Source organism: Sminthopsis crassicaudata, chromosome 4 (assembly GCF_048593235.1).
Source record: "Sminthopsis crassicaudata isolate SCR6 chromosome 4, ASM4859323v1, whole genome shotgun sequence".
Classification (NCBI taxonomy): Eukaryota; Metazoa; Chordata; class Mammalia; order Dasyuromorphia; family Dasyuridae; genus Sminthopsis; species Sminthopsis crassicaudata.
This window is the reverse complement of record NC_133620.1, coordinates 445,819,000-445,832,096: the sequence shown is the minus strand read 5'-3', so window position 1 is coordinate 445,832,096 and position 13,097 is coordinate 445,819,000.

The window sequence follows — 13,097 nt, the reverse complement described above, 5'->3', positions numbered from 1 at the left end:
TCCGCACAATGCTTATTACTCTAAAGGAAGACAGATGAGGGCCCCCAGAGGTAATTGTAGAATGATGGAAAGTACCACTGGTTTTGAAGCCAGAAGATCTAGGTCTGGATCCTGGTCTCCCTAGCTCTGTGCCCTTAGAGAAGACACTTTGCTTCTTTGGCCTCAATTTCCCCATCTGTAAATGAAGGAGTTGAACTAAATGATCTCCCAAGTCCCTTCTAACTCTGACATTCTCTTGTCACAGGTCCTATCCATCCAATTCTCTATACCAGAGTGTCTAAGCCCTAGAAATAATCACTCATTGGGGCAAGTTCCCAGGACTCTATTCCCTCATGCTCCAGTGGAGTAGGGGAATGAGGAGAGCATGGATCATCAGTTTCATACTAGAAAAGACCTCAGAGACCATCTCATCCAATTCTTTCATTTCACATATGAGGAAAGAAACCTAGGCAAGGGAAGTGGACAGCTCAATGTTACACAAGCAGTACAAGGTGGAAGGAGAATTTAGACTGATTCCAAAAAGAAGGGTAGGGGTTTCTCCCAAACAGTGATTTATCTCTGGGCAGGTAGGTCATGCGAGATATCATCAGAGGGACATGAGTCCACAGATGTATTGGGGGTAGCTCCAACAGGCTCACTCAGCCAATTGTTAAATTTTCAGGGATCATTTATACCATTGTTGTTCAGCCATTTTTCTATGACCCCATTTGGGGTTTCCTTGGCACAGATCCTGGAGGGATTTGTCATTTCCTTCTCCAGGTCATTTTATACATGAGGGAACTAAGGCAAACAGGATTAAGTGACTTGCCCATGGTCACACAGCTAGTAAGTAGCTGAGACCAAATTTGAACTCGGGTCTTCCTAACTTGAGGCCCAGTATTCTATCCACTGTGATGGAAAAAAATGTTACTAGTGAGGATCAAATTTAAGGTGTCGTGCATATTTTTTTCTCCAAAGAGCCACTTGTTAAACATTTCCTACCATCTTTCTAAATAAATCTTCAAGGAAGTACAGTACAGAAGCTAGGACATATAAGGGGACATAAAAAAAGAGGAATGAAGAATGAAAATTCCCATTTATTTTCTTTTTAGAATGTTTAACAATATAATTTTACTTTCATTTATGAATATATTCCTCCTCTCCCTATATTTTTACTTAGAGAGCCTACATTGAAATAAAAATAAATAAGGAAGAATTTGACCTCAGGTCTTCTGGACTCTTGTCTACCCAGACTCCACTGGGCTACCCAGCTGCCCCAAAATAGCCTTTAATGTCTTTTGTGTTCTTTCTATTTATATTGCTGTAGTCATTGTGTATATTATTTTCCAGTTTCTTCACTACTAATCAGTTCCAATGGCTTCCCATGCTTCTTAGAACTCCTTTTCTTTACCCTTTTATGACTCAGTAATAAGTATTACATCTATGCACACAATTTCTTTAGCCATCTTCCTTTTTATCTTTCCCCAAGACTTCTATTCTTTGGGTCCTCCATTTCCGCTCTGTATCAGATACCTCTAACAACTCTTTTCATCAAAAACATCTCCCTATTTCCTTCTATACTCCACCTCCAAATTCATGGAGACACAAATTCCCATAGGACCCAAACATAGCAAAAACAGGAAGAGAAATACAACAAATAGCCAGTTTCATTTTAGGTCCTCTCCTCTATTGCTTTAAAGACCCAATGCTTATGATTAAGGGCAGGTACTTGTTCCCTCCATTCTCAAGAAGTCAAAATCCTGGGGGCTTTACAGATGGGTGGGAGGAGACCTCAGCTTACTCCCCATCAAAAACTCATCTTCCCTGGCTTCAAAGAGAAGAGCCTTAATAAGACTTTGGCACAAGGCTCAGACATCAAAAGTCGACCTGCCTTATGAATTAAGTGCAAATCAATCTGAAAAGCACAGGTTCAATTTCCCTCAGAATGTACCTGGGCTTCAAGATTAGGAGGGGAAAATAAGTTAGGAACCTGTTTAAAATAAATGGACCACCCACAGACACAGACATGTATATACATATGCCAACTGATAAATAGCGGATAGAGGCAGAAGAGTCAGATTCAATTAATTAATCAACAAGCTTTTAATCAGCACCCATTTATATTTCAGGCACTGAAAATACCATGATAAAAATAAAATATACCTTGCCTTCAAGAAGTTTCTATTGGGAGATGAGTAATAACACATCAGTGTATACAAAATAGTAAAAGGGCATTGTGGAAAGGGAGAGGATGGGAAGGTACTAACAGTCAAAGGGGTCAGGAAAAGCCTTATCTACAAGGAGGTATGTGACCAAAGTTCTGGGGGAATCTAGGAGGCACAAATGGGAATGGAGTGCATTCCAGGAATGGAAAACCAGCCTGTAAAAAAGTATAGAGATGGGGGACCTATGTTCAAGATCAGCCTTTCATACATACTGGCTGTTTGACCCTGTTCAAGTAATTTCTCCTAGTGGAACCTTAGTTTCCCCATCTCTGAAACTGAGTTGATGTTTATATTATACACCTCACAGAATTATTCCCAGAAAGATCTCTATAAACTGCTTTATTATCTCAATGTGCTGTTCCTTTTCTAGAAACTTTTAGAAAATAAAAACAGAATGCTTTATGTAAAGATCAGGATTGGGGGGCAGCTAGGTGGTGCAGTGGATAGAGAATCAGGATGCTAAATACAGGAAGGGATAGACATAACAAATAAGTATAGTAATTTACCAAAAAAATTCTCACATTGACATAAATAAACTAAAAATGTGTGTCTTATTCTGCATATTAGCCCATCGTCACTCCATCAAAAATAAATAGCATTTTTTTCATTGGTCTTTTGGAATCATGATCAATTGTGATTTTGATTGGTTCCTATGTATTTCAAAAGTGTCCTTTTACAATGTTGATAAGAGCAATTAGGTGGCATGGTGGATGAAGTATTGGATCCGAATTCAGGAAAACTACTCTTCCCGAGTTCAAATCCAGCACCAGACATTTATTAGCTGTGTGATTCTGGGCAATTCACTTTGCTCTGTTTGCCTCAGTTTCCTCATCTGTAAAATGAACCAGAGAAAGAAATGGCAAACTTCAGTATCTGTGCCAAAAAAAAAAAAAACCTCCAAAGAGGATCACACAGTTAGACATGACTGAAATGCATAAAAAACAATACAATATTGATATTATAATATAAATTGTTCTCTTGGTTCTGCTCACTTCACCTTGCCTCAATCTGTACATGTCTTCCCATATTTCTCTGAAATCTTCTCTATCTTCACCTTTACAACCAAATCATACTCCATTGAATTCTTATGCCATAATTTATTTAGCCAGTTCCCAATATATGGGCAGTCTTTTAGTTTTTAGTTCTTTGTCACTTCAAAAAGAGTAACTATAAATATTTTTGTACAGATAGAATCATCTTTTTTACCTCCTTGGAGTATAGCCCTAATAGTACTATTTCTAGTTCAAAAGATATGTATAGTTTGAGAACTTTGAGAGGATAATTTCAAATTGTTTTCAAGAATGACTCTACCAGTTGTGAAAGAATCCAGCCATTCTGGAGAGCAATTTGGAACTATGCCCAAAAAGTTATCAAACTGTGCATACCCTTTGACCCAGCATTGCTGCTATTGGGCTTACATCCCAAAGAAATACTAAAGAGGGGAAAGGGACCTGTATGTGCCAAAATGTTTGTGGCAGCCCTTTTTGTAGTGGCTAAAAATTGGAAAATGAATGGATGTCCATCAATTGGAGATTGGTTGGGTAAATTATGGTATATGAAGGTTATGGAATATTACTGCTCTGTAAGAAATGACCAGCAGGACAAATACAGAGAGGTTTGGAGAGACTTACATCAACTGATGCTGAGTGAAATGAACAGAACCAGAAGATCACTGTACACTTCAATGTTGTATGAAGATGTATTCTGATGGAAGTGGATATCTTCAACATAAAGAAGATCTAATTCACTTCCAGTTGATCAATGATGGACAGAAATAACTACACCCAGAGAAGGAACACTGGGAAGTGAATGTAAATTGTTAGCACTACTGTCTATCTACCCAGGTTACTTATACCTTTGGAATCTAATATTTAACATGCAACAAGAAAATGGGATTTACACACATATATTGTATCTAGTTTATATTGTAACACATGTAAAATGTATGGGATTGCCTGTCATCTAGGGGAGGGAGTAGAGGGAGGGAGGGAGGGGATAATTTGGAAAAATAAATACAAGGGATAATGTTATAAAAAAATATTCATGCATATATACTGTCAAAAATTTTTATAATTATAAAATAAAAAAAGAATGACCACCAATAGTGAATCAGTGTGCCTATTTTCCTACAGTTCTTCCATCATTCATCATTTTCCTTTTTGTCAAATTTTCCAGTGTGATGGATGTGATATAGAACTTCAGAGTTGCTTTATTTTCCTTTATCTAATTACTGGTGATTTGGAGCATTTTTAATATGATTGTTGAAAGTTTGAATTCTTCCTGAGAAAATTGCCTATTTATATCCTTTGAACATTTATCACCTAGGCAATAGTCCTTTGACTAATACACTGGAATCATTTCCTATCTACATATTGGAAATGAGACTCTATCTAGTGACTTTTCAAGGGCAACACTGATACATTCGACAGAGATGTCAAGGCCTATTTCTTATTCCTTATTCACACCTCATGTTCAGAAAGGAATCTTCCACCCTTTTCTTCAAGGACCAACTTCAATGCCCCTTCTCCCATGAAACATTCCCTGGCCCTGGGTCTACTCCTCAAAATACATAAGAACAACTTTTTAATTCTCCAGAACTTTCCTCTATGCTTTTCTTTCTTTCTCCTTCCCTCACTCCTTTCCTCCTCCTCCTCCTTTTTTTCTTCTTTTTCTTCTTCTTCTTCTTCTTCTTCTTCTTCTTCTTCTTCTTCTTCTTCTTCTTCTTCTTCTTCTTCTTCTTCTTCTTCTTCTTCTTTTCTTCTTCTCCTCTTCTTCCTCCTCCTCCTCCTTCTTTTTCTTCTTCTTGTTCCTTGTCTTCATCTTCATCTTGTCTTCTTGTTCTTTGTCTTGTCTTCTTGTTCTTTGTCTTCTTGTTCTTCTCCTCCTCTTCCTCCTCCTCATTCTTCTTCTTCTTCCTCTCTCCTGCTCATGTTCTGAGGGAAGCAGAGGAAAAGTTAAGAAGCATGATAAGATATAGTAGAAAGAGTATGATGTTGTGAGTTAGAACATCTGGCTCTGTAATTCCATGGTTCATGGATCTTGGATGGGACATTTTTCTCATCTTCATTTTAGTCTTCCAAAAAATGATATTGAGAGAGGAGTGTTTAATTAGTTCAGGAGTATTTATGCTCAAGTCCCTATTCAAGGATAAATTTCAGGGGCCCATGAACTTGGATGGAGAAAAATAATGATATCTTTCTTTCAAACCACCTCTTGTACTAGGTGATCTCTCTAAGGTATCATAAAGTTTAGGATTAGTCTAGGAATGATATTTCCAATTTCCTCCTTAATTTCCTTGTTTTTATCTGCTTCATTAGGAGCAAGAATGAGGTACTCACTTGGTTTTTAAAACACCCTCCACTCCAAATAATGAGCAGCTTTTCTAAGCCTGAATGGACATTGATCTTTTTCATGGGTTTTTATCACAGCAAATATGTATAAACAGGGACAGCTGGTTGCTCTCAACTTATTTTCCTTCTTGAATGGAGAATTCCCAGCCTCACCTCTCCCATTACAAACATTGGCTTAAATAAGCCTGGCCTTCTCTGATCATTCCCTCATCATTTCACACCACCAATGATGTTGCTTCTCTATTTGTCCTGGAGCCCAGGAAGATGCACAACCTTGCTGCAATGAAGAGGTCATGAAGAAAAAAGAATACTGGCCACTTCTCAGTGGAGTTAGGAGTTAAGGAGTTAACAAACTACCTTAAGGGAAGACACTGACTTTTGAACTCCATCTTCAGTGCTTAGCATATAGTAGGTACAGAAGAGATGATCATGGAATTGTTCCTAAAAAGCATCTTAGAAGCCATTCAAACATTTTCACTTTACACATAAAGACCCTCAACCCAAAGAGTTAAGTAATTTCCTTAGAGTATATAAGTGACAAGGGAGAATTTGAAGCCAGATCTTCTGGGTTCTAAGACTATCTAGTCTACCATATTGCTTTCCAAATGCATGTTGTTTGTTTGATGTCACCATGAGTCCTAGATGTGGTCTCAGATTTTCATGTTTCAGACTGATTTCATCCTTCCATCTTGAAGTAGACTGCAGAGAGACTCCAGAAAGGTTCTTCATGGAGAAGAACTACATTCCTTGCCCGCAGACATCAGCTCCTACTCCTTTGCAACCCATCTCTCCTTGTTTCTCCTCCTTAGAGCAGTCCACTTTTCTGTTTGCATTTTCCATTATCAGATTTCACTTTTCAAGATTACTGTTTACCATCTACTTAGCTTGGTCCCTTTCTAATTTAATTTAGGAGACACCAATAATCTCATCAGCAAAATTTTCACAAATCATCTCTCAGGGAGATGTGTATATGACCAGTGTTATATATATATATATACTGATTATTTATTCAGTTTCATTCCAAAACCTCTCAATTTGTCCCCAAATTGTTTGAGGGAGTAAGAAGCCTTTAGTTGGAGTTATGCCCCCCAATCTGGGCAATGACTTCACTTTGCTCCCCATATTATCAATCAGCCAAAAAACATTTATTGTTTACTGTGTGCTAGGGATTTTACTAAGCCAACTGTGTCTGCCCTCAATGTACATTCATTCTAGTGGAGAAGATAAGACAGACATGCAGACAGAGACAGAGATAGAGATAGAGAGATGAGACAGAGAGGCAGAGAGAGAAGGTAGGAAAGGAGAAAGAAGGGAAAAGAGAGGGAGAAAATACAGATGGAAAATATATATAGTATGTAGGTCGGTATATATGTACATACAAACACACATAACACACACTTCCTTCCTTTCACTAGAATGAGGGATCTTCTCATGGCCACCTTAAATTCATTCCCCTTCTTAGGGAAACTGATGGACTATTTGAGATTTATGTCCATAGACTCCTGTAAGTCCTTAGCATCTTATGCATTTTCTATAGATTGAAATAAAAGCTGTCCTATACCCATTATGATATCATCTCCTTTGATGGACTTGGAGAAAAAAAGGACAAATAACAATATGGAGTATCCATGTGAGAATTTATCTCCTTGATCTTAAAGGAGGGAAAGGGACCCACATGTACAAACATGTTTGTGGCAGCTCCTTTTGTAGTGGCTAGGAGCTGAAACTGAGTGGATGCCCATCAGTTGGAGAATGGCTAAATAAATTATTGTATATGAATCTTATGGAACATTATTATTCTGTAAGAAACAACCAACAGGATGATTTTAGAGAGATCTGGAGAGACATGAACTGATGCTGAGTGGAATGAGCAGAACCAGATCATTATACATGGCAACAAGACAATACCATGATCAATTCTAATGGACATGACTCTCTTCAATAATGAGATGATTCAAACCAGTTCCACTTGTTCAGTGATGAAGAGAGGCATCTACATCCAGAGAGAGAACCATGAGAATTGAGTGTGGACCACAAGATAGCATTCCCATTCTCTCTGTTGTTGTTTGCTTGCATTTTGTTTTCTTTCTCAATTTTTTTCTTCCTTCTTGATCTGATTTTTCTTGTACATCAAGATAATTATATAAATATGTATATATGTGTGTATTAGATTTAACACATATTTTAACATATTTAATGTGTTGGATTACCTGCTGTCTAGGAGAGGGATGGGGGGAAGGAGGGAAAATTTGGAACAGAAGGTTTTGCAAGGATCAATGTTGAAAAATTACCCATGCATATGTTTTGTAAATAAAAAGCTTTAATAAAAAAATAAATAAAAAAGAGAATTTATCTCCTATGAGCTATGTCTAAATGTATTACCTAAAAATCCATCATTCTTTCTCTTTTTTCTTTGCAATGTAAATAAACCATTGTAAAGCAAATAAAATTCTTTAATGGTGTTATTTCCTTGCCCCTACTTTCCTTTAAATAGAAGCTTTCCTTCATAACACAATGAATAGATCAAGAAAAAAGAAATCAAGATACTCTCCGTAGTCGAAAATGCCTATCTGGTTCTTTAACTCTAGTCTATCATCATTCTATCAAGAGGTACAAAATTCACATCACCCTCAGTCTTCTGAAGTTATGATTGGTGGCTGTGGTAGTTAAAGTTCTGAGATCTTATCAGAGTTGTTTTCCGTCACATCATTGTGGTCATCTCATAAATTCTTCTGTTTCTCCTCATATCAGTCTGCAGGAGTTCATACAAGGCTTTCTATATTTCTATGAATCTGTCATATTCCTCATTTCTTATGGCACAATAAAATTCCATTGCATTCATATGCCACAATTTATTAGCCATTCTCCAATTTATGGGCACCCATTTTGTTTCCAATTCTTTGCCACAACAGAAAGCACTGCCATAAATATTCTTGTACATTATGTCCTTCCCTTCTATTCCTGATCTCCTTGAGATGCCTACCTAAATAGTGAGATCTCTGGATCAACAGGTATGTATGCTTTGGTGGCCTTTTGAGTATAGTTCCAAAATATTTTCCAGAATACTTGAACTAATTCATAGCTTTACCAAAGTACATTATATCTCCTTCAACAATTATTACTTTCCCTTGTCACTGTGATGAACTTGAGGTGGAATTTCCAAGTTATTCTGCTTTGTATTTCTCTTATTAGTAACTTGCAATATTAGCAATTTGTAGTAGTTGATGCTAGATTCTATTTCTTCATTTTTGAGCTCTACGTTAATATCTTTTAATTACTTATAAATGGCTTTTATTTTTATGCATTTGTATGAATTCTGTATGTATCTTAGATATTGGAGATTCTGTATCAGAGAAAATTGCTATGAATATTTTCTAATTAACTGTTTCCCTTCTGATTCAAATTGCATTTATTTTGTGCGGCAGTGGTAGGCAGGCTTTTCAATTTTACAAAATCTAAATTGCTCATTTTTTCTTCTATGATCATTTCTAGTCCTTATTTAAATAAAAATTCTCCCTCTTAAGTAGAACTGAAAAGAATATAAATTTCCTTTGTCTTCTAATTATTTTATAATATGATTTTTCATACTTAGGTCATGTATCCGTCTAGAGTTTATTTTGGTACATTGTAAAAAAAAATTGGTAAATTCTAAACCTAATTTCTCTAAGATGCTTTTCAGTTTTTCTAGCATTTTATTTAATAATAATAATAGGGGAGCTAGGTGGTACAGTGGATAGAGCACCAGCTCTGAAGTCAAGAGGACCTGAGTTCAAATCTGGTCTTAGACACTTAATACTTCCTAGCTGTGTGACTGTGGGCAAATCACTCAACCCCAATTGTCTCAGCCAAATAATAACAATGATAGCTAATATGTATATACCACTTACTATGTGTAACACATTTTATAATTATTACCTAATATAAGACTCATGATAACCCTGGGAAAGTGACATTTTATAGATGAGGAAAGTAAGGCAAAAAAAAAGTTATGCAGAATAAGTGTCTGAGATTGGATTCAAATTCAGCTCTTCCTGATTCTAGGGTCCTATCCACTGTACCATCTATCTTCCCCTAATACTGCAGTTCTTAACCCAGTCAGCATTTCTGGGTTTATGTCACCACTATAGTACTATAATAACTTGTAGGTCTTGTCTGTCTAATCTGTTCAATTGATCAACTTTTCTATTTTTTAGCCAGGACAAATTGTTTTAATGATTTTTGTTTTACAGCATAATTTGAAATGTGTTGCCACTGGGCCCCATTCATTCATTATTTCTTGTTTAATTATTTTCCTTGAGATGTGTTGACCTTTTGCTCCTCCAGATACATTTTATTATTTTTTTAGATCTATAAAAATAACCCTTAGCACTTTGATTGGTAAGACACCAAATCTGTAGACTAATTACCATTTTCACTATATTGACATGTCATAGCTACTAGCAATTAATATCTCTTCAATTATTTAAGTCTTCGTTGTTTTCTGTAAATACATATATATTTTGTACTTGCATTCACAAGTCCAGGGACAAGTTGGGGGATGGACTTTCAGCTATTTTATTCAGTCTTTAGTTACTTCAGGTAGGATTTCTTTTTCTCTTTCTTCCTGCTGAGTTTTGTTAGTAATATTTAAAAGGCTGTTGATTATTGTGGGTTTATTTTATATCCTGCTACTTTACTGAAATTATTAATTGTTACAATTATGTTTTTACTTGATTCTCAAGGTAAGCCATTATATTATCTGCAAATAGTGATCATTTCGTTCTTTTTGCCTATATAGGTTCAGTTATTGTTATAGCTAGCATTTTTAAAACTCTATTAAATAACTGTAGCAAAAATGGGCATCTTGCTTTACCAATGATCTTAATTAAAATACATCTAGTGTTTCTCCTTTATAGATTATGCCAGTTCTTAATGGACATTACTTGTCATGGTAATGAAAGATCTATTTATTCCTTTATTTGTTGGAATTTTTAAATAAAAAATGAGTGTTATATTTTATCAAACAATTTTGCATCTATTTGTGTGATTTTGTTATTTTATTAGTAATATAATCTATTTATGTATAACTTTCTGAATGGAGAATCATTCTTGGTTCAATTTGATCTGTGGGAATAATCTAATGAGCATGTTACCATATGCTCTTTGCCAAATATTAAATAAAATATTTTTGAATCAGTATTCATTAGACTTATTGATCTGCAATTTTCTTTCACTGCTTTATCTTGTCTTGGACCTTAAATAATTTTTCTTTTTGTTTGTTTGTTTGGGTTTTTTTTGGGGGGGTTGTTTGTTTGTTTGTTTTTGCTGAGGCAATTGGGGTTAAGTGACTTGCCCAGAGTCATATAGCTAGGAAGTGTTAAGTGTCTGAGATGAGATTTGAACTCAGGTCCTCTTGACTTCAGGGCTAGTGCTCTACCCACTGCACCACCTAACTGCCCCTAAATAGTTTAATTTTTTAAAAAATTGATAAGGTACTTTCTCTATCATACCAAATAATTTATTTTCTTTTATGTAGTTGTTGCTAAGACTTGTGTGATCCCAATTATAATAACATAGTATTTAGTCTCTTTCTTCCTGAATGATTATAGTATTATTTTTTCTTTCACACAAAAAATGATGATTTTAACCATGACAATTCCTATTTGTACAAAATTTGGAGTTTCAGGGGATTACCAGTGGATTCTTTTTTTTATTTTCACTTTGTCCATGGTTCTAATATTGTGGGCCATTTTCTTTTATGATTTCTTGGAATATATTATCCAATTTTTTGTTTAGTTATAGTACTAAGAGAGTCCAGTTCTTTTTTAAGTTAACTTTCCTTGCTCAGTTTTCCAGCTCATTTTTTTATAATAGATGTCTTGCTTGAACTAATTCTTCAAGCATTTAACTTTGTTCTATTATTTCTAGTTATCCCTCTGATTCGCTGAGTTCTTTTGTGTTCCATTCTATTTATCAAGATGTCAGCTAGATTTTGCTCCAAACTGTTTATTCTCACTCAAGTGTTCTAATTTCATTTTTAAAACTTAGGAGTGGGGTTCCACCACTTCCTCAATTAATCAATCACAAAATATTTCCTTCCTTTGTAAAAAGCAACATTTAAACGGTCCAAAGTCTTATAGTTCTTTAAAAACCAGAAAAGGGCTTTTCCATACATTGTGATGAGATTATTGGACATAACACACAGAATTGTGACTGTCTAACTGAGAATGTGATGGGACCATATATTTATCTCTTATTTCGTCTCTTCCATCCATTCTTGAAGTCCATATGGCTAGCCCATTCTTTCTTATATTCTGAAATTTCAGCAGTTATTTCAGAGCTATTTTCTTCCTCTGTAATTTTATTTTGGGATTCCTGCAACCCAGATTCCTTCAACCTTTTTATGTGTCATAGACCCCCCCCCTTTTGGCAATCTGGTGAAGCCCATGCACTCCTTGGGATAATGAGTTTTAAATATATAAAATAAAGTTCATAGAATTACAAAAGAAACCAATTATATTGAAATGTAAGTGTCAAGATAGTTTCAAAAGGCCAAATTCTGGGATCCCAGATTAAGTGTTTCCTTATTTCAGGAGAATTATCCTGTTTGGTTTAATTTGCTTCTTTTTCCTGTTTACATTTATCTACAGCTTTAGTTCTTCAATTAGGATTTTGTGGAAGGCTTTGTCCCCTCTTACGCTATTTGATATAGTGTCTTGACACAGGTCCTATCCCTCCTGAAGTCCCAGAGTGAAATGATGTTGTGCCGGGTCTAGATCCTGTCTTAGCCACATTGAAAGCTTTCTATCCTGTAGTCTCTAGGTTGCTTGGAGCTAGGATTTGCCATCTCCCACAGTCCAGGCTAGGGAGTAAAGTCAATCTATTAATCCATCAATCAACAAGAAATGTTTAAGCCCCTGCCATGAACCAGGCACTGTGCTAAATGCTAGAGATACAAATACAATGATTGAAAACAATCATTATTCTCAAGGAACTCATAATTGGTACCAAGCCCCACTAACCACTGCAGCCTACAGCATCCCCTACAGCCTGTGATTGAGATTCTTTCCAATATCTAAGGGATGCAGAAAAAGAGTTTGAGAGATGTGAGGATGAAAATGGGATAAAAGGGACTAAAGATAAAAATGACCCAAGTATAAAAGAGAGAACCAAAGGAATAAGCTGACCTGAGAAGAGGAAGCATTTCAATAAGCAGACAGAACATGCAGTGATTATGGATATTATTTTAAGCAAACAAGAGCTATGAAGAACTCAGATAAATAAGGGATTGAATAGAAAGAGGCCAGAAAGCAAAAAGGCAACTTATTGTAATAGAAAGAGCTCTAAATTTGGAATAGGGTTTTTGAGTAGTAATTTTGCCTCTGCCTCCAAAGTTCTCATCTGACCTTCTACAAGTCATTTCTCATAATCTGGAAGTCAGATGTATCATTCACAAAGTGGGAATGATGGCTTCTCTTCCTAACTTCATAGTGTTATTTTTATTAGTGTTTTTCAGTCATTTTAATTATCCACCCATTTGGAGTCAGCTAGCCTGACAATGGAA